Here is a 23,671-nt window from a genome sequence, read left to right as displayed (position 1 = left end):
CCTGCCGGGGTAATAATTTAATTTGATTGTCAACAGGTGCCTAAATATTAATCTGCTTAGCGAAAATTTTTTTCTTTTTGAGGAAAACCGGGACCCATATAAGCGCAAAATTTGGCACGGCTAAAGGTTATATAAAGGAAGAATAATATAATTTCAAATGCTACAAAAATAAGTAAATTCCACTAAAACAAAATGCGTCCAAATCTAGCAACCAGGAATAGGCGCCTGATCGGCAACATAAAATATATAAACAAATATTTAGGCTCTATTTTGATTGGACTTGGTCTACGCTTCACCAGCTCCACCTACAATACTGTAGATTATTCGTCGTTTCTGTTGTACGCAAGGACGCGTAATTTTTAAAATCAAAATCTGTAAGAGCTGTACTTCAAAACGCCCGAGCAATCTTAAATTTAAAGACAAATAGCTACATTTTGTATTAAAAAAAATGAAAAATGAGTGAGTAAAAATATTATTATACTATTAAGAGATTAAGATTTTGTATTATTTTCGATTAATCTCGTATTTTTGGAACAATCAAAGAGTTGTAGCAAAATCTTGTAAAGAAAACATATTAATGTATCCGCTTTATCGGAAGGTATATACGGCTGTGAAAGAAAACCTAAAATATACGAAAATTTTATCCCAACATAGATTAACAGAGTTCGAGAATAACAAGAATAATCTGTCCTCTTTATTCACAAGGTGTATTCGCAAGAAGCTATGATATTTAATTTGATATTTAATGAACACATAAGAGCTAAGAAAAATAGTTCTTGCTTAATAACCTATTGTAATTGATTAGGTCCTGAAGACATAGTGTAACATTATACTAGTAGTATTTGTATAGGTTATTAAGATTTTCCTGTAAATTTCTAAATAATTTCAGGTTAATAAATAATACCAACTTCAAACTGATCAGTTGGTAGTAGTTAAAATAATAATGTAAACCGATAAATAGATTTATGTAGGTATTAAGCTAAATGGTGTGTAGATAGTAGAATATAAAATAAGTATAGTAGATAAGTTAAATGAGGTTTTCGTTTATTTTTATTTAGTTATTACAACGACTATTATATACGTATTTTATTTTAAAACGTTTTATGTTAAAAATCCAAGTGTGATTATTTTTTACTTTTTAGTGTGTTCCATGTTATTATTTCAAGTCGGTTCAATTTTTTTTAAATTATTTTATTTTTCCCTTTTTAGTGTTAGATATTTACTGAACAAATCACGCAGTTATTTTATTAAGTATTACAATGGATAGTCCAAGTAAAATTACAACCCGTATGAGGAAAAATAGGAATAAAGAAACAATGATTGAAAATAAGGAATGTTTCAGGCTCTGGGGTCCGCTACATAGTCTAGGTGATTTGACAAATGTTTCAATCAAACTAGAACAAAAAAAAGCGGCTGCCCTGTTGGGAATCGAATCTATGATCTCCGCGCGTGAGCTCAGTATTCTAACCCTTACAGCATGGAAGAATTTGCCTACGATTTGCCTCTGGGGTACGCTACATAGTCTAGGTGTTTTGACAAATGTTCCAATCAAACTAGAACAAAAAAAAAGCCGCTGCCCTGTTGGGAATCGAATCCATGATCTCCGCGCGTGACCTCAGGATTCTAACCATTACAGCATGGAAGGATTTGCCTACGAAGTTTTATATGATAATGTTAGTGCTTAAAAAGTTAAATGCCTAACTACACACTAAACTACTTCCGATTTTTCAGCACATCAGTTCAATAATCACTACATAGTATAAAACAAAGTCGCCTTTTCTGTCCCTATATTCCTATGTGCGCTTAAATCTTTAAAACTACGCAACGGATTTTGATGCGGTTTTTTTCAATAGATAGAGTGATTCAAGAGGAAGGTTTATATGTATAATACATGTATAATATACTAAGATAACATTGCTAATTTTAGAGGTTTCTAACGTGATGTCGTAAATTAACCTATTTTTTAGGCTAATTTAGCAATTAGCAAAAACGCTGCCTAACCCTAAGTTAGATCAAATTAATGTACTACAGTATTGTACACCATAAAAAGGTCTACAAAAAAGTCCGCGATGGTATATGTTTATCTTTTAGGGATAACCCACATTAACCATTTTTATTGTTTACTTTTTACGTGAGAAAATGGCTTATTTGCGAAGCTATTTTAAACAATATGGCATTAATCCATATCGAATTAAGTACCTTAAATACAGTGTGCAATTAATATAGATCAATATGGTTCCTTACAGCATGTAATTTAAACAAATATTTTCGGAGATATTACAAATTTGAAATTTGCGTTTAAAAATGTGTAATGTAATAAAAATTGTATGAATTTAGATATTCCAAAGATAGCAGGAAATCTTCATAGTAATTATAGGGGAAGAGGAATTGCTTTACTCCAAATTTAATGCGTGCAGGCCAAGGGCAGTAATGAATGAACCAAAAATACTGGATCGATTTTAATCATGTTTTCATTGAGTGACATAGGCATATATATTTTATGCCCGTGCAAAGTCGGAGCGGGCCGCTATGTTTTTATATACATTGTTCATATTTTTTCTGTAGTGTATTTAATTTAGTATCAGCATTGCACCCGTGCGAAGCCGGGGCGGGTCGCTAGTAACATTATAAACCAATATGTGTTTATTTTAGATAAACATATATGAAAACAAGAATATTGCCACATATATATAATGAAACACGTTCCATATATACGTACAAACGTCCCATTGGAATTTGAAGATTTCCCTCTATTTTTCTCTTTTCCCCCAATTTGGAGTCATATTGTTGAAACGGGTTTTAGTAATCAAACATATTTTGATGCTATTCCCTTTTCCAAATTATGTGAGAAACATGATAAACTTAACACATTTTGATCGAATTTTTCAACCACTAGTAATTCACTAGTAATTATAATTATCATAATAAGCGTTTTTCTTATTAAGTGACTTACTTTTTATTGAACAACAAGACATAATGATCAATTTTGGCCCATTTTTTATTGCTTTTATTATTATCTGGCCTATTAATAGCAAATAAACTCTTTGATGACTAATGGACACAATCGAGAAGAAAAATGACGGAATAGTAATTAAAAATAAAAGTTTTTTCGTGATTTCGACGGCGCGGAAACCCGAAGCCGAGAATTTATCACGCGAAAGGTCCCCGCCCGCTGCTTCTTAATTTAGAAGAGACGAAATTTATTTCACACAATTTACACGTTCCATCTAAATTACCCATCGCTCGGCTACATAAACAAGCAGTAAATTTCTTAAAATACCGCGGTAATTGTGACAAATAACGCTCATAACTTTTGTTTCCAGATTACATATAGTAAACATATTGAGAGCAGATGCCTGTCAAAAAGGGCCCTATTTTTATTTGGCCTCCCGTTAAAATATCGCCATTATGAATGTTTAATTTTGTTTTTCTCGGTCGACTGTGTTCGGTAAATAACGATTCTGTTGATGCAGACAGAGTGGAGCATTGTTTTGGGAATTGCGTCATTTAATTTTTTCAGTCGCCCGTTAGTTTGTAGCCGAATGAGTGAAGGGTGCTTTTTTACGGACCTGTGAGAGGAAGATCTAATCGCAGTCATAATGATTTTTTTCTTAATGTTATCATGTGAGGCAGTTTTTACTCTATCTACAGCTATCTTATAATTAAATTTAATTGCTCCTGACATCTGGCATCGTTAACATGTCATGAAATGTTCAAATTGATAACCGATCCATCTTATCTCTATAATGTTATGAAGGATGATTCAAAACATTTCATTTAATAATAAAAAATCGCAAAGACAAGACTTTAGCATACAATTATCTTTTAAATTATATGATTAAACACGATTAAACAGACTATTCATACAAATATTACAAAGAGACAGTCATTTTTAACCGATTTCAAACAAGGATAGAATCAACCATCAAGGATTGGTATACTAAGAATAGACGTGGTGAAATGAGCACCGAACGCAGCAACATTAAACGTAACATTTAACGTAACGTGTACATCATATCATTCACGAATATTTGGGTATGAAAAAGCTCTGTGCAAAGTGGGTGCCGCGCGAGCTCACTTTTGAACAAAACAACGACGAGCTGTTATTCGGAGCAGTGTTTGAAGATGATCAAGCGTAATAAATCCGAGTTTTTGCGTTGATATGTGACCATGGATGAAATATGGCTCGATCATTTTACTCCGAAGTCCAATCGACAATCATCTGAGTGGACTGCACGCGATGAACCCGCTCCAAAGCGTGGGAAAATAAAGAGACAGCTATTTTTAACCGATTTCGAAAAAGGATGAGGTTCTATGTCCGGCTGTATATATTTTTTAATGACGACCGATTTTCAAAACTATTTTTTTATTCGAAAGAGCGCACTTCCGAGGTGGTTCTATTCCAAACCAAGTTTGGATATGATGAAGGGAAGTGACACCTATTTTTTATCGAATATATTCAGATATTCGGGTATAATGTTATTGCTGAGCTGATGTGACGAAAAATCGGAAATAGTTCGTTGTAAAAGTCAGTCAGTTTGCTTTTTAGACACTAACCATATCATATGAGCAGCCGTTGAAATATTCAAGATAACTGTTTCTATGGTGTAATGGTTAAAACGTTAAGCTCACACATGAGGATCGCGGGTTCGATTTCCAACAGGGCAGCAAACTTTCTAGTTCTAATTTTGTTGGAACATTTGCCAAATCACCTTAATTTCAATCAATATTTCTCTATTCCTATTTTTCCTCATACGGGCTGTATTTTTACTTGGCCTATCCATTGTAACACATAATAAAATAACTCCATAATTTATTGAGTAGATATCTAACACTAAAAAGAGAAAAATAAAATATTTTTAGGAAAAAAATTTAACCGACATCAAAAAATAAGTAATTAACTAAGTAATTAACTAAAAAGTAAAAAACAATAAAACTTATATTTTTAACACAAGAAAAATGGTCTCAAAGTAAAATATGTGCATAATTGTCGTTGTAATATCTAAATAAATATAAACAAAAAAGTTATTTTACGTATCTACTACACATATTTCATATTCTACTACATACACAATTTAGCTTAATACCTAAGTTTGCTTTTTAGATACTAACCATATCATATGAGCAGCCGTTGAAATATTCAAGATAACTGTTTCTATGGTGTAATGGTTAAAACGTTAAGCTCACACATGGGGATTGCGGGTTCGATTCCCAACAGGGCAGCAAACTTTACTAGTAGTAGTTTGGTTAGAACATTTACCAAATCATCTTAATTTCAATCAATGTTTCTATATTCCTATTTTTCCTCATACGGGCTGTACTTTTACTTAGGCTATCCATTGTAACACTTAATAAAATAACTCCGTAATTTATGGAGTAGATATCTAACATTAAAAAAAGAAAAATAAAATATTTTTAAGAAACAAATTTAACCGGCTTCAAAAAATAACTAAGTAACTAACTAAAAAGTAAAAAATAATCAAACTTAAATTTTTAACACAAGAAAAATGGTTTTAAGATAAAATATGTGCATAATAGTCGTTGTAATATCTAAATAAATATAATCAAAAAAGTTATTTTACGTATCTACTACACCTATTTTATATCATACAACATACACAATTTAGCTTAATACCTATCTTAATCTATTTATCTATTTGCAATATTATTCTAACTACTATCAACTCATCAGTTTGAAGTGAAAATAATAATATTATTTTGGGATATATACACAATATTAAACACATTAATTAATTATACACAATATTAAACATATTATAAATTGAGATAACACAACTTTCCAAACCTTTGAGCGATAGTACCATCGAAAAGATTGTTTCAACTTCCAGCTTCCCCAAAGGATTTAACTCCATGTGACGTTTCTTCTCATAGATCAAAAAGTGATGATTCTCGTAAAAATAAAATTTTCGTTAAAGGAAAAGATAGTAAATTTCAGCAACTTAATTCGAATAACCGTAACAGAATTATCAAGATACATACAATTAAATCTGATATCATTAGCCCAAAGATTTACAGAGAATAAATTAAATAGTATTTTTACCATCTATGACCATCTACCAATTTATATTGTAGGGATTGTTAATAATAGGGTTATTAAAACATTTGTTTAAAAAAAAGGCGTACCATTCACGCCTCATTATAAACCTATTCGAAAATAACGCCCTTTCTTTCTCGACTAACTAGTTCCACTCCATGTCTTCCCTAATTAATTTACCCTAATAATAGAAACAATTTCAATTATACCACTAACAATGGTACTTAGTTCTGTCGGTTGCCGTTAATTAAAGCGAAAATTAAACATCGACCATTCTTAGGAAACAAATGAACGGAGCGGGCCTGTGCACGAAAGATAATTCTAAATTAGGTTACGGTCACTTATGTAAACACGGAGGGTAGGGAAAAAATGCCCGAAAATGATAGAGGACCATTAATTATGCTGATTAAAATGGTGGAATAGTCGAAGAAAAGTTTATTAAAATGGTAATTTTTATCTGATGATCATCGTGGTGGTCCTCGAATGGATTTAGGAAAAAAAACTCTTTCAAGACTTTCGTTAAGACAACAAAATCATTAAAGAATATTCAAGAAAATTAAGTGTGCGGTAATTACTTTTAGAATCATTAAATGAACATTATTAAAAATATTTTTTAAAGCTTGGTTTGTAGTACCACTAGAATTGATGATATAGTATATATCATAGTTGGACAATTTCATAGAATAACAACTTTTAGAAACATGTTGCTGAATAAAAACAATTTTTGTCTCCGCTTTTGAGGAAAATGGGAGTACCTGGAGACGTGAAATTTGGCACGGTTAAAGCTTAATAGGTCAATTGAATAGTCCTCGGTCTGACACTAGATCGCGCCACTAGAATTAAATCCATATATTTGTTAGTTAGCCCAAACCCTCAAAAGATGCGTGTATAAATTTGACAGCTGTTGGATCATTAGTTGGTGAATTGTAGTATTTTAAGTGAAGCAACTTTTGTTATTGTGAAAAAAATGGATAAAATTAATTTCGCAGGTTGATAAAATATTGCCTTTTGAAGGGAAAAAATACAGTTGAAGTAAAAACTTGACTTGATGCCGAGTTTCTGGACCCTGCCCCAGGAAAATCAACCATCAAGGATTGGTATACTAAGTTTAGACGTGGTGAAATGAGCACCGAAGGCAGTGAACGCCCAAAAGGGGTTGTTACCGACGAAAACATTAAAAAAATCGACAAAATGATTTTGAATGGCCGTAAATTGAAATTGAATGAAATAGCAGACACTCTAATGATATCATTGACGAATATTTGGGTACGAGAAAACTATATGCGAAGTAGCTGCCGCGCGAGCTCACTTTTAAACAAAACAACGACGAGTTGATGATTCGGAGCAATGTTTGAAGATGATCAAGCGTAATAAACCCGAGTTTTTGCATGTATATGTGACAATGAATTAAACATGGCTCGATCATTTTACTCCGAAGTCCAATCGACAATCATCTGAGTGGATTGCACACGATGAACCCTCTCCAAAGCGTGGGAAAAACCAAGTCGGCTGGCAAAGTAATGGCGTCTGTATTTTGGGATTCGCATGGACTAATTTTCACTGAGTACCTTGAAAAAGGAAAGACCATCAACAGCGAGTATTATATAGCGTTATTGGACAGTTTGAAGGACGAAATCGTTGCAAAACGGTCGCATTTGTAGAAAAAGAAAGTGCTGCTTTACCAAGACAATGCGCCGTGTCACAAGTCAGTGAAAACGATGGCAAAAATCCATGAGTTGGGCTTCGAATTGTTTCTTCATCCACCGTATTCTCCAGATCTGGCCCCCAGCGACTATTTCCTGTTGTTAAATCTCAAGAGAATGCTCGCTGGGATGAAATTTTCGTCGAATGAATAGGTGATCGCCGAAACTGAGGCCTATTTTGAAGCGTAGGACAAATCGTACTGCAAAAATGGTATCGAAAAGTTGTAGGGCCACTATTATCAATGTATCCCCTTGAAGAGAATTATGTTTAATAAAAAAAACTAATTTTGCCAAAAAAATATGTTTTACTATGGTAGGCCGCGAACTTTTCAATTGACCTGTTACATATTTCAAAAGCCTACATCAAGTTATAAATTTCCGATTATTCTTAAACAGAATATATATTTAATTGCAGTAAATCCGATATAAATTCAGTACGACGAAAAAAAGGCCCAGTTAAGATTTCCTTGAAAATTTCCGGTCTAACAGTCCCCTTCGCGATATCGTCCACCAAGAGACAATAAGCAATATATCTCGCGCAGCGCCAGCAAGAAACTGATAAGGATACAAGTCGGCATAGATCCCCTCTAACGAAATAACAAATTTTATGTTTACTAAAAAGGGGGAAGGAATCAGGCCCTATTTGTTTCGTCTTTTCGCGGGCATTCGTGAAATTGATAAATTTATATCCTGTCTCCTAAATACTGTGTCACGATAACGTCGCGATGACGTCGGCCGAGTTGGGGTGGGGCGAGAGACCGGAGGAAACCGGTCGACGGCGGCGGTGATATCGTAGGCAAAAGCCACCTGCTTGGAATGGTTGGTGAAGCTTTTGTATTCATTGGCTCATTATGGTATGTCTAGATAGAATGGGAATTTTAAACACCTGATATATATTAGGGTCTTAATGCTAGCGGATACGTTTTAATCTACAAAATGTGACAGTGTTATTTTTCTTTTATCTGTCATTTTCCAACGTCGTTTCTGGCTCGTTATTTGATGATTATCGGTGATTTATACAGAGGATAGACAAAATAATATGAACACCCTGCAATATAGTGCATTTTGTTGAATATTAGCAATACTACCGCTCATTTTACATACCAAGTCTAGTAGGCTATATTTCACTGTATTATACTCTCTGTTCTGCGACTGAAAACCCTAAAAGCAAAAAATCATTGTCATCACGTGGAATAACCGACCGATCGACTTCAGTGCCAAATAGTTTTTATCGCAAGACAATGTGATATCTGTGTTTGGTGATACCAAAGTGACGTGGTGTGTTACGAACTGCTAAAACCTAGTGAAACAGTTAATAGTGATCGCTACCGATGATAAATGATCAATCTGAAACATGATTTGGTGGAAAAACGTCCAGAATGGACCCGAAGACACAGTAAAGTCATTTTAACATAAAGCAAAGCCAGTCAAGGAAGCGTTGAAAGTACTTATAGCCCGACTATCAGGATATCCCGCTTTACAAATATCTCCGGATTTGGTACAGGCGCACTATCCTGCATAGAAAACCATAGAAAAGAATAAACGATATTGCCTTCCTTTTCTAATGGTGGTACGTTTTTTTCGAGTCGAATGATAGAGTCGATCAATTGAAAACGAGAAAAATATCTGGAATATTTAGATTTTATGTTACATTCATAATTCTATAGGAATAATAAGTAAATTGTTGTATTATTCTTTGTGATTATAAATTACTAATAAACATACATTGTCTTTAAAATATGGAAAAATAAGTGCAGAATGTGAAGATACATTTTTAAAAGTTATAAAATCCAAACAACACCAATTTTCTTTATAGTGCGAATGTTAGCTACCAAAATTATAACACAACATTTTCAACGATATCGAATAGGTATCAATATATACCAAAATTTAAAGATAACAAGAATAGAGAAGAAAACGATTATTGTTGTGTTGGAAATGGTCAATTCATTAATGAGGTTTGTCCATCAAGAATAGTAGCAAAAATTGTAATAACCGGTAATAATTAGACATTTATTTTAAATATAATATATTTTAGTAAAGATTTAATTTTATAGATAAGATGTAGCCAAAATTTGTTGAGTGTGAATATCGAAGAATGTAAAATTCAGAGAATCAGAGAAGAAGAAATTAGACAGTATTTTGGTAAGATGTAAGGACATGTACAGTGATATTATGAAATAACTAAATTTCCTAATAGAAGTAGATCTGGATCAAATAAACAAAACATAACACAGTGACACTCTAAAGATCTAAAGACAATGAAAAGACAATGCATTATTATTTAAGAATATAGGTAAATAAATTATTGTTTCGTAAAAATAATGATGTATTCGCTGAAATTTCTAGTAAGTCTAGTAAGTCTAGTAAATGTACGATATGTTAACCGAAAGTTCGAGGTAGTCAATTCGAATTAATGGAGTTTGTGCATCTAAAATACTAGCAAAAATTGCAGAAGGAATCATAGTTCATCATATTTGGGTTCAGGGAGCTTTCAATATAGTATAGTATTTCGTATGGTTGTTTATTCACTAGTTGTTCATTAGTGTACAGTTTAACTATAATGGCTGGATTTGATCTAAACGATTTTGGTTTTTTTATGGTAATATTTATTTATATGGTTCTTGGAGTGCATGTTAATTGTTTGAACATGTAAATTAATTACAATAAATTTATTACTTACAATTAAATTTCAATTAAAATTAAATTGATTTAATTGATCACATTTAAGATTAGATATCATTTATTTTATATATTCTGTATATGAGTTTCTATTAATTATTTTTGTTTGAATTACAAAATAATATAGAAATTATATTTAACGCCATATGATTAAATTAGTTCTAGAAATGTGCACTCTCGTGATATATTTCTACTATTTCCTTGTTAACAAGACAAAAGGAAATGGACTTCCAACACTACCGAATAATCATATATTCAAAAAAATATATACACTGAAATAATAACTGAGAAATAAAAGACTCAAGAGAAATAAAAATATCACTAAAACCAAGTAAAGTAAAAGAAACCAAACAGATAGATAATTAAGCAGTTAGTTAATATAGGTAATTGTTTTAACACAACAGTGGATAAATGTTTATTTCGTTATTATTTCAAAATTTTAAGGAAATAAAGCATACACCATCAAATGTATATATATCATATCAGTCAATTCCTATAATTTTTTTACAAAAAACGATTCATTTCTGTTTCATCTCATACTCTCATTTTAATAATTTTATTACTTATTACTGCTTTCCGTTTATATTCCGTTAAATGTTCCTTCTCCAGATGAATTATGATTATTTCCTATCAGATACAAAAACATCATCAAGACAATTACTTTCTCTCTCCTATCCAAGGGTCTATCTACAACAACAAAATGAATGAAACTATATTATCTAAATGGCGAAGAGTAACAGTTAGTAAAAGAACGAACCCCATAAAAATATAATAGAGGCTATAGAAATACTGAACTTCTTCTTTATTATCTTACCAGAATTACCATTCTTGGAATAAACGGAAATTAGCATTTAAATTTTATGACCCATAAAATTAGAAATAGTATATATAAACGCCATTTTCTATCTTAAATTTATATAAAACATATTTTTTGGATACCTGAAGACGTGTTCATTAAAGCCTTCAAATGTCCTTTAAATCAATTAAATAGTTTTCGGAAAAAAAAATAATTAAATTTTTCATGGCGTGAATGATTTAATAAATATATGAAAAAATACACTTAGAGTATATATTTTAGAGTATTGATTATTTTGTTTTAAGGTACTTAAATAAATAAATTTGATAGGTAGAGATTTTAAACATTCCTTCCTGACAATATAATTACTAGACAAATAATAAATCTATTGCTTAAGACGCTAACTTCATTCTTTCAGAAAATGATTACAAATGTAATTAAACTCATGTAATTATGCGTTAGCCCCGCTAACAAAAATAAATAATCAATATTGCAAATAATTTAAAATTAATTTTTTCATATAGTTTTCATATTTTAATATATATTTTTGATGCCTAATTTGTTTTTTCAAATCTTGTTTAATTCATTATTCAATTATCATTCATTAAGACAATTTTCAGACTCTTTAGAAATCAAGAAGATTCATTTGGATATCACTCAATTTCTGCTTTGATTAATTTTTCATCATCATCAATCCAAAGAATCTACTCAGGGAGAATTTCAACTCCTCAATCAACAACTGGTGCTGTCAAACTTGCTTCAGCTATTCTTGTTACTTGTTACTATCGTTTGCAACCATTTTGACCTTAGATTCTGTTAACCTCCTAATATACAGATCCTACAGATACAGAAATTCTATCCGAAAGCACGATTTTGCTGCAGAAGTCTTTGGGGAATTTGTTCACATTTTATTGTTCAAAACTAAGACGTCCATATCGTTGCATTTTTTTTTGAAAACATTTAATATAGAGTATATTCTATAAAGTACCCTAAGAGTCAGTCAGTTCAATCCTTAATAGTAAAAAAAGTCCTGAAACCTTTAGAAAAGCAATGCAACAAGCTTCTGCAGCTTGTCAGATTCGGATTATCATTTTCTATCTATGCTCAAGTTTTGTTAGTGTTATTCTAGGCCTGATGCCAATGATAATTACCATAGCAATTTCCATCAATTGTCAATTGCTTGATTTTTCCTATACATATTCTTGCTATATTGCTATGCAATTACTGCTGTACAATTACTCTATTCTAAAATTAATTTTAATATCTATATCAGTCAAAAATCTTAGAGAGTTCCAGATGTTGGTTCGATTGAAAGAAGTAAGAAATTCATGCCGATTATAACGCCAGAAATTGGGGGTGGGCTTTTAAACTGATTGCTATTTTTGCGTAAGGAACATTTGGCACACGCTAGTATCCCTAAAAGTGCTGAAATGATGGAAAGATAAAATGATTTTTGCTAATAAATGGTATCGTCAAAAGTAGTAGCAAGTGGCGATCAACATATTCCACAAATCCGCTATAGGTTGTAAGAGACCTAGGAAACGAAACATCCTGTTAGACAAAAACCAGTACAGATCAGACTCAAAATCAAATAACTGTACTGGTTAAAGTTTTTCGATTAATTACCAATAATTATCGCTACGTAACCAATGAAGAACTACACGAATTTATTCAACGATTATCGCATTAATACAAGAAAGGTTACTAAAGCACAGTAAGGTGAAAACAACTCGGTTACTGAACTTTTCGTAACAAAAGATTGAAGCGAACTAAGCCGCACAAAGTTGTATAGTGTTAAGTTCTACTTTTAGCTGTGGAAAAATTTATCTTTAATTTGGGAAAACCATACTGACATATTTTTCCCGCACTTGTCTAGCTTGTATATAGATACAAGTACTATAGAACAATAGTTATAAATTAATTTGTAAATTAAGATTGTAGTCAGCATATCCAATGTAAAGTGCTGTAAAAAAAGAATGTTTGTTGACTTTTGTTGGTTGATTCAACGTGCAATTTCAATTCGTAAAAGAAAGTATTTGTGTGATGCATGTTTTGTGATAGTTTGTGGAAGAAAATAGTTCAGGGAAAATAGTACAGGTCTCCTAAAGTCATTAAATTTTCTATTAGTGTTTACATTTCATTTCCAAAAGAGGTTTCTTTTCCAATCTCGTTGGTGAATGTTTACATTTCCAACAATACCAACAATTTCAAAACTATAAACTTTATTTCCCATTCAGTTTAATTAAATTTGAAAGTCTGCGGAATCGGTAATATATTTTCCGTTAAGTTTTGAGAGTTTGTTTCAGCTTATTAATGTATAGAACTGGAAACAACATCAAAAGCTTTGTGAGAGGAACGATGAAAATATGCGAAATGCAAGCTAGTCACCAACAAATCCGCCCTCTCCGCCGCTACCCCCGACTCCAACCCGGAAAAAGAAAATCAACGAGATTGGAAAACTCTTTGAAGAAGACTCGTTCGGTTCCAATCTAATTCGGACCGAACCGTTTCCGGCAAAAGCTCGTCCGCGGCTATTTGGGATTGCGTTCGTTGTGTCTCGTTTGTTTCCAATTCTAAAAATTCAGCATGCGCCGCTTGTGGTTGTCGTCCGTAATTTGGCTGATTAGGTTTTTCGATCTTTCGAAAGTTATTTTGCATGCTATTGCGTCTTTGTTTACATCAAAACAGTCCGGAAATAAACGATGATGTTTTGTATTAAATACTGATGAAGGAAATTGTATATATTTAACCTTTATTGATGTATTATTACAACTCATTGCCGACTAACTTACAATTTGTCTCCAGAGCGACTTAAAATTGTGTACTAATCTAGGAAGGTTCATTGGCCCTTACTGAGTCTCCAATAAAATAAAGTTAACAATAAACTAGAGCTTTTTAGTATTTTTACCATTCCATTACACAACTACACAAGATCATACAGTTTGGTTCTCTTGAGTCTGAGTCTGAGACATAGTTCCTAGTATTGTCCAAGAGCTGCAGCACCTCGGTGTTTACATGAAAGTGGAGTCCTTCCTTTTGTCTTCTTGCAAATTTGTTAGTATGTTAGTATGTTAGTATGTGTTAGTGTATTGTATTTTAATTCCAGTTCTCTCTTTTCTTTTTGATATGCTGATTTTAACGAAGTTTTGTGTCAAGATTCATCTCAAGGTATTTAGGCATTGCTATTGTATGGGATAATAGTATTATTCGTATTTAATGGAATATGAACAGTTTGGGTACGGTATACCTTCTGTTGTTTCTTTCTTTGCTGACTATGTTGTTTCTTCTTGTTTAAATCTAAACATAATGGCTGAGATGTTAAGAGACAGTTAAAGAGTTCAATGTACTGCTTCGGTAACATTTCATGGAGTTTACATATGAGACCATTATGCTGACTGATGACCCTTATGTCAAAGCAAACTTTTTTCTCTTCGTAGGCAGTTTCAATAATGCATGTAATTCTATGTAACTGGTAACTATTGAATGGTTGCTCGTAAAACTGAACTAAAATGCGGGTATTAGATTTTTTCTGTCTTTGATTGGTTTTAACCTTTATAGTTTTTCAAATACTTTGTATATTACGGGTAGCAGTGAAGTTTGTCGATGGGATTTCATCTGGTGTTATTCATGGTTTCGAAATCATAATAACTTCAGCCATTTTCTAAATATCCTAGGCATATTTTAATCGAAATGGTGTACTAATAAAGTTGGTGTGATTTATAATTACCTTTCATTTTATATTTTGCAGTACCTGTCCGGTTATTAAGTGATTCTTTGGATTAATTTCACTTTTTATAAATTTGTTGACTTCCTTTGGTGTAACAAATTTGATCAGAAGATTTTCTCATTGGCTGATCGGTAAATTATGTTGAAAGTCAATTTCATTTGGTTTATAGAAGTTTCTTCGAAATGAACGGCCAGTGCTTCAGCTTTTTGTTGATTGTTATATACCGAATTTCTCCCTATGTCTCTTATAGAGGTATTTTTCCAATATTTCCCTTTTTAACATTTTTGTTATATTGTTTAACCTAGTTTAATTTTTAGAGCTTTAATTTGATTACCTTTTTGGTCTTTGTTTTTATTCTTCAGCTACAATTGTTTAGTTTATTTGAGACAATTAATTCCTCTGTTTCCCCTTATTTTCAAGGACATTATTTCAAGCAACTCACTAGATATCTAAACAAGATGTTCAATTTCTATACTTAATTGTTCCGTTGTCTTGAGTGGTATATTCAGCTGAATGGTAAAAATCCTTCCCACCCTGTTAACTTATTTGTTAGTGTTAGGTTTTGTTCTTTTTTTATTATGTTTTCCTATAGAGTCAGAAATACTAGTGAATGATCTCATTTTAAGTGAAGATTTTCTTCTGCCTCCATATATTTGTAAGTCTGGAGTTTTATTTGTATCAGTGGATCAATTAGTTTTTCTGTTTACATGTAGTTACATCATCTATCAGCAGCTGATTTATGTAACTCATTGCCTTTAGCTGTTGTCATTCTAGACCCTCACCTTGTATTTTTTGCATTGAAGTCGCCACAATTGTAATATGTTGTTAATAATTGACAAGATATATGGGTCTGATTCTGTTTGTAGTTGTTTATTTTAACATATCTTTCTTAACAAACTTTCTAGAACGTCGTCTGGTACTACAGCAACGTTACCCAGTAATAACCCAGTTCAAGAGCGAATATAGTTTTGTTTAGTAGGCATTGATTACTGTTTGGAGTTAAAGCATTTCTATGAAACTGGATTGAAACAGATTCAGACATAAAGGCCAAGTGGAATGAAAAAGGTAGAACTACAAGTACAAGATGATTTATATGAAAGAGTCTATATAAGAATATATTGTGCTAGTATTTTTTAAAATAATACACTAAAGAAATAAACTTGGTAACAAGCCCATTTAGAGATATGTTAAGAAAAAATTAAGAAGATATTGTGGTCACATGATAATTACTGCCTAAAAAGTAATATAGATAAGTGATTCTTTTTAGAAATTTATATTATATATAAAATCCATCCATCCATCCATCAGTAAATGATTATAGGCAACAACGATAATATATAAGTTTCAAAACACGTATTTCAAAAGTTTGACTGAGTTTTAATTCAAATTTATATCTGCCAATATGCTGAAGCTAAGTAACGACTAGATTTCTTAATAGAGAAGTTCACATTCCTCGAAATGGAAGAAACTCAATACATATAAAATCATCAAAAAAATAACTAATTTTTGCAATGATTCAGATTATTCACAGAAATATTATCCTTCAATATAAATATAGGCGATGATCAATTTACAATGGCGAAATTATGCCAAGAGTCCGTCTTGGTTTCACTATAGGGCATTACTTCAAAATGTTGATAACAACATCACCCACTAAATAAAGATATGTGTCACTAATTGAAATGAAATCATGTTAAATCCCGTCAACATTAAGAACAAGTATTATGATTATCCGTCACTGACCTCAATGACTTTCAAATGACGACGTAAAGTGACATCTAAATAGAGATCGTGAAGGAACAATTTACTTACTGATATTTTAAGGTAATAGCAATATCAAATAATATTTAAGACATAACACAATATTTCAATACTATTATCATCTAGCGAGTAGCCGTACTGGCTAAGAGTTTAGATCGCGGACAATAATAACGTACTAGGATCGAAATTCGCTGGGGTTAAAAGTAGTTTAAAAAGGTGTATAATATAAAATAAAGGATACTGTTCGTTAAAATTAAGTGAGTATTTGAATACTGTTAGGGCGACTATAAATCCAAAAACAAGTAAATAAAAAAATACTCTATCTCTCTATACAATCACAATAAATCTAAAACCGAATACTGAATAACATTCGGTAATTATAATTATTTTATTTCATATTCGGATATTTTCCTCTAATTTTCTGAACTCGTTGGATTTACGAAACGCTAGTGCTAGTTAAACATTATTAATCTAAAAAAACTATATTTATAGCTCGTTATCGAAGAAATAAACAAATATCGAGACACAACGTTACGGGATATTCAACGGCTAGAAGGAATAGAAAATTGGTCGAGATAATAGGGAGTAAATTCGCTTTCGCGCGATCACCGGCCCTTGAAAGTGCCGATTTTCCTGCGGGACTCACCCCGTCTAGGGATGATATGCCGCAAGAGCCTTCCAACAAGTCCCCGGGGACCCCGCGTGATATAGTTGACGGGCTGCCTTTCACAACATGCGATTCTTGAAATTAGATACCATATTGGATGGTGTATCTCCCCTTAGACCTTCGACTATCGCATCACGTAGAATATTAATACGTTCCATATAATTGATGGAAATTTTATGGCAAAAAATATTGGTATAAAATGTATGTTTTTACAGTGGGTCAATAATAAATTATCTATGGAAATAAACAATGGTTCAGACGAAATATACACATTATTATCTGACGGTGATTAAGATATGGAGTTCATCAATAAAATAACAGAGCAAACCAATAATTTCTATCGACTTTGATGGTCGCAAACTCCACCCCTGGCCCAGCTCCGATGATTTTCTTAACCGTCACCCCTCCTCACCATATTACTTCACCAGCCCACTCTGACATTGTGCCCGAAGATGCAATGTCAGATTGCCCATTGCGAATCCGATAATAAGAAGGGAATGACAGTTCTTTTTAAGGGAATTACTCATAAAATTCCTTTATAGGATGAAATGATAAGAACCAGCCATTTATTACCCACGGGAGTGGGGCGTTCGATGATTGGCGAGGTCGGTGGAGGGGGAGGGGTACTAGATTCTCGGACGAGCCATCAAGACTGAATCGTAAACTGGATGGATATCTGATAAGGAAAGGGGAAGCTCGCTGCAGTTTAGATATTTCGTCGGGTTTATCGATAAGCAGTAAATATATATCATATCATTTGAAAAGTTTTCGGTCTTAATACCAATTTTCATATAAAACCACTCTAATGCTTGCTTGTATTCATCTGGAATTCAGAGAATGACTAATACTTATCATCACAAAAATAATGATGGAATTACTAGTAGTGTGCTAGCCGCATGAAAACAATTAAAGGATTATCCGTGGTCATAGCAGGCTCTGAACAGCCTATAATTGTTCTTAACAATATTTCTAAGCATAATCACTACGTTCGAGAGCCAAGAACTGGATCTACTTTTAAAATCTTCAGAACTGCAATGTTTTTGTCCAAATCTGAGTGGTATAACAACTTTAAGAGTTTTCACAGAAGAGAATATAACATGAGGATGTATATAGCAGTACAACAAGAGGACATAGAGACGATGACGCATTAAAATTTAAATTCTAAACGTTTATAAGTTGTCCTTAATAATTGTTTTTAAAACTAAGTTTAATATTAACGTGGAATTGACTCTATCCTGATTTTTCATGTAACTATTATAATTCCATGGTCTCGATGTCCACCACGGAGTATGTACTTTGGAAGTTTTGCTTCTCTAATATGGTGTGTTTGGAAGAGAGAAAAGATCATAATCAATACCAAAGTCTGTCTCTTTCGAACGCTTATCTTGCTAATTCTTCTATATGGCTCTGAAGGAAGGATACTGTTACAATCTCACATCTGGACTTCTATGGAGAAGTTAATCTTTTGTTAATGAAAGTTGAAGTCAATTAAGAAAAACATGGTCCAAGATCATAGCTGCTGCTAATTAGTATTAACAAGTATTACGAAATATATGCGTCTACAAAATATATTTTAAATTTATATATAGTCAGTTATATATGAGTTATATATAAATGAGCAGCTATAATGCGGAATATGTATTGGGGTCAGTCCTTTTATCCCAGTCCCAGCTCTACACTGGCCTAGATTTAACGAAAGTGTTGTTCCTATATTTGCAGATAGTACTGCAATCGTTGTCATTGTAGATAACAACAGTGAATCAGCCGAAAATTTACAAATAGCTTTTATCGAAATACAATGCAGGGCAGAAAATAGTTATGAAAATGCATTAAAATAAATCAATGCATATTAATTTCACCAACAAAATATTCAAGCACAGACTCAGGTAGTAACTATGTTCGGAAAAATATGAAGAACTCTAGCTGGAGAACAAAAAATGTACTGGTCATTGGGTTCAGCCCTATCAGTATATAATAAGCTTTCAATTTGCCAAAAAGTTTTGAATCCAGTGAAGATAATGTACCACACAGGGGTCGTATCAGCCAAACCAATAGAACTATTATAGAAAGTTTCCGAAAATACATTTGTAATGACAATCCACATAAGGATTTGAAGGTATAAGCTGTCGATAACGTTATTGAGGACTATACCCAAAGATATGACAGAGACTCTTTCAGCACATCAATGTTGATGAACTTCTAGACAATTAATCACAATATTAAAGGTAGTAAAACCATATGAACTAGTTCAGTGAAGTTATCAATAAAACTCAGTGCACATTAGAACAGTGGCATCTTGTAGAATCACTACATAGTATAAAACAAAGTCGCCTTTTCTGTCCCTATATCCCCATGTGCGCTTAAATCTTTAAAACTACGCAACGGATTTTGATGCGGTTTTTTTCAATAGATAGAGTGATTCAAGAGGAAGGTCTATATGTATAATACATGCATAATATACTAAGGCAACATTGCTAATTTTAGAGGTTTCTAACGTGATGTCGTAAATTAACCTATTTTTAGGCTTATTTAGCAATTAGCAAAAACGCTGCCTAACCCTACGAGTTAGATCAAATTAATGTACTACATTATTATACACCATAAAAAGGTCTACAAAAAAGTCCGCGATGGTATATGTTTATCTTTTAGGGATAACCCACATTAACCATTTTTATTGTTTACTTTTTACGTGAGAAAATGGCTTATTTACGAAGCTATTTTAAGCAATACGGCATTAATCCTTATCGAATTAAGTACCTTAAATACAGTATGCAATTAATATAGATCAATATGGTTCCTTAGCATGTAAATTAAACAAATATTTTCGGAGATATTACAAATTTAAAATTTGCGTTTAAAAATGTGTAATGTAATAAAAATTGTATGAATTTAGATATTCCAAAGATAGCAGGAAATCTTCATAGTAAGGATAGGGGAAGAGGAATTGTTTTACTCCAAATTTAATGCGTGCAGGCCAAGGGCAGTAATGAATGAACCAAAAATACTGGATCGATTTTAATCATGTTTTCATTGAGTGACATAGGCATATATATTTTATGCCCGTGCAAAGTCGGAGCGGGCCGCTATGTTTTTATATACAACGTTCATATTTTTCTGTAGTGTATTTAATTTAGTATCAGTATTGCACCCGTGCAAAGCCGGGGCGGGTCGCTAGTATCTATATAAAACATTCTGTAAATCCATATGGTCTCTAATAATGATTGATTGATTAATTAATAGGTCATACTTCAGTTTGTTATTTTCCTTTGTTTCATTGTTAAGATTTTTTGTTGTACTTTTAAAAGCATATTGCTCTGACATCAGATTGGACTTTGCAAATTTAACACAATGACTTACTCTATTGATTTTACTTTTCATATATTGGTTCGTATATTTATATCATTGCTATATATATCATAAAACTCGTGTTACAATATTTTGTTTGTTTTTCTGTTGTTTTCTAGAATAGCAAGTACTCCTGAAGAGAATTTAATATGCCATATGGAGAAGTGTAGAACTTCTTGGTAAACTTGCTTTAATTTAATTTTTTCACTGTTAAGTATCACGTTATTGTTAACGGCCCTAAGTACGAAAACTCTGTATTGAAGACAAGGTGGGATGACCCCTAGGAATAGGCAGATTCAAATCTTCAGTGTCAATTTGTATTGCCATTGAACAGGTCGACTCTTCTTTCCATGTATTAAAATAGGTTTTTAAGTAAAATAATAGTTTGCTGGCTTGGTTGTCGCAATATTCAAGGTGACAGGACGGTCCTCCTACTATTGTTATAGTCTCGCTGGTGCATGGATGTGCTTTATGTTTGTGATTGTAAGTGTGTATGCCTTCATAGGCAACAGCAGAAAATCCGACAAGGAATAACCATCTTAGTCACACCAGTAACCAGGTTGGGTAACACCGAATGTCTTCTGGGTTCGAAGCATACGTTAAGAAGTATGTCAGTCCAGATAAACCCTCATTGATAAAATGTTGATTTTAAGCTACATGAAAAAAAATTAATAAATGTTCTTGTGCTTTATATACCAACCTTTTACCCCACTAGGTGTTACTTTAACTATTAACATCCTTTCCGCAAAATTGTTCTTGAATTCAATTTATCCTTTTATTTAGTTATTACAGTTAGCCGTTTATTTATTATTCTCTTGCTGATACTTTAATCTTCTTATCCAATATACTACAAATAAACATATACTCATTATTCATTTTGTAAGTGTCGGATCCGTTTTTTCGATCTTCCTTTAGTTCCTTTTCGTTACTCGTCAGTCGTCCACCTTCCCAATTTTCACACCATTCTAGTCTTTCCAGTATTTAATGTTTTCTCAGTTACCTTACTTTTGCTTTGTTGAGTTTATTTTATTATATATTTTTCGTTTGTTTTTTTCATTTTCATCAGCCTCGTTTTGCCACTCTCCATTTGCCGCCTTTAACTGCTTTTTGAATATATTCCTCCCGTCCACATATTTTTCTCCAATTCGCCTAATTCCATGTTCTAGATTCGCATATCTCCACCTATTATCAATTTTAGATTTCTTATCTTTATATTTTTGCACTTCTGTCTCGCTTCCTTCGCTTTACATCTTATTTTTAGCTGTATTTGCTTTATTTCCCTATATTTTGTATTGTTACTTAGACATATCGCATTTCCCAGTTTTCTGACCATCTTTACTAATAATTCATAGGTGGCGTTTGTTGTCAATTCGTCCCCATTTTCTGTCTTCACAGCAGATTATTGTGAAATTTTACTAAGAAAATATACAACACTAATTCGTTCCTACAAAATGCACTGAAATTGCCTTTCTAGAGATACTAAAATATATATCTAGTCAAACAATAATATAATGATGTAATTTAAAATCAATTAAAATATTTTAATTGCATTTGGCAAAAAATTGCTTTCACTCGACTGTCAATATCATTAAGTCTCCCACCACCTCCTAGCGGGCGTTATCGCCAACCACCAATATGAATCTACTTAATCAAATATTGACGGACATGCCAGAACTGTTTGGTTACGAACTCGCGTCACGTCGCCCTACTAAATTTCTAATGGGCCGAACAGCAAATGGGAGAAGAGAGAGGGACGAGGAGGAGATCGCTTTATTTTTTTTCGTTCCGTCTCCATTTTCGAGCGGCCCTGTCGCTTTTCAAAAGGATCGACGAATTTAGCACCGATTCTGTCCCTCCACCATCAGAGCGCTACCCTCCCTCTTCCCCCCAAGCCCACGCGTTCATGTCGTGTAGTCAGTGGAATGAGGAGACTGGATTATCCTTTTTTGATTGGGACTACAATTATATTATCGGTGCTTGCCGTTGACTGATTGGCGGAAAAGGTCTCTTAAACCATTTCTGCTTGTCCCTGAGAATGTCAAATTAATTAGGATTTTCCGCTTTTTCTCCCGGTTCTTTTTTGCAAATTATAATGGTGGAAATTACTCAGTATATCGGCTCGAAGTTAATTGAAATAACTTACGGGGGATTATTCAGAATTAATATCAGAACTTTTTCGATTCTTGAAGTCCTAACAAATACATTGGAGTTCAATAGTGAAAAAAATATCGTTCCAATTTTAGTATAGATATCGCCGTAGCTAGCACAGTCAAAAAGTGACATTGAAATTCTTTTTCTCCAAATTTTGAGAGAGAAAAGGACATAAATAATTGTTTGGATCGCTGTGGTGGAACTTGTGTGTGGAATCCCAGAAGAGATCCGGTCCTATCCTGCCTGGTTGCTGGTGTGACTGGGATACATTTCTTTGTCAGATTTTACACTCTTGCTTTTGATCAATCAACAAGTTACAACAATTACAAACAAGTGCAAGTGTACAAACTAGTGAAGACTAAACGATTGATATAAATATGTAAAAGTCACCATCTTACATTTATTTTTAGATCATCTCATTTGTCGGCGTTGCAGCATTTTTATTATGTTTATCTCTAATATTTTTCACTAATGTTTCTTTTTTCAGATAGAATGATAAAAGATTACCGATAAATAAGTATTGAGAAATATTGCCATCAAGAAGAACTGTCATCTAGAGTATGGTGATTTGGTAATACCAAAACATTAAAAGAGCTGAAAGAAGACATGAACAGTAGCCTTACTAGCATATGACTATGCTAACGATAGTATATAAATCTTTTTTGAAAATGTCTATTAATTTGCCTATATATTTTTAGCTGTTTTTCAATTGTCAACTGGCAATGTAAAAATTATTTTATGCTTTACTGTTACATGGCATTTGGAAAAAGTATCCCAAATATAT

Source organism: Rhynchophorus ferrugineus, unplaced genomic scaffold (genome assembly GCF_030347505.1).
Source record: "Rhynchophorus ferrugineus isolate W39M unplaced genomic scaffold, kcgeb_rfMv2 rfM1, whole genome shotgun sequence".
Lineage (NCBI taxonomy): Eukaryota > Metazoa > Arthropoda > Insecta > Coleoptera > Curculionidae > Rhynchophorus > Rhynchophorus ferrugineus.
This window is presented reverse-complemented; position numbering follows the sequence as displayed.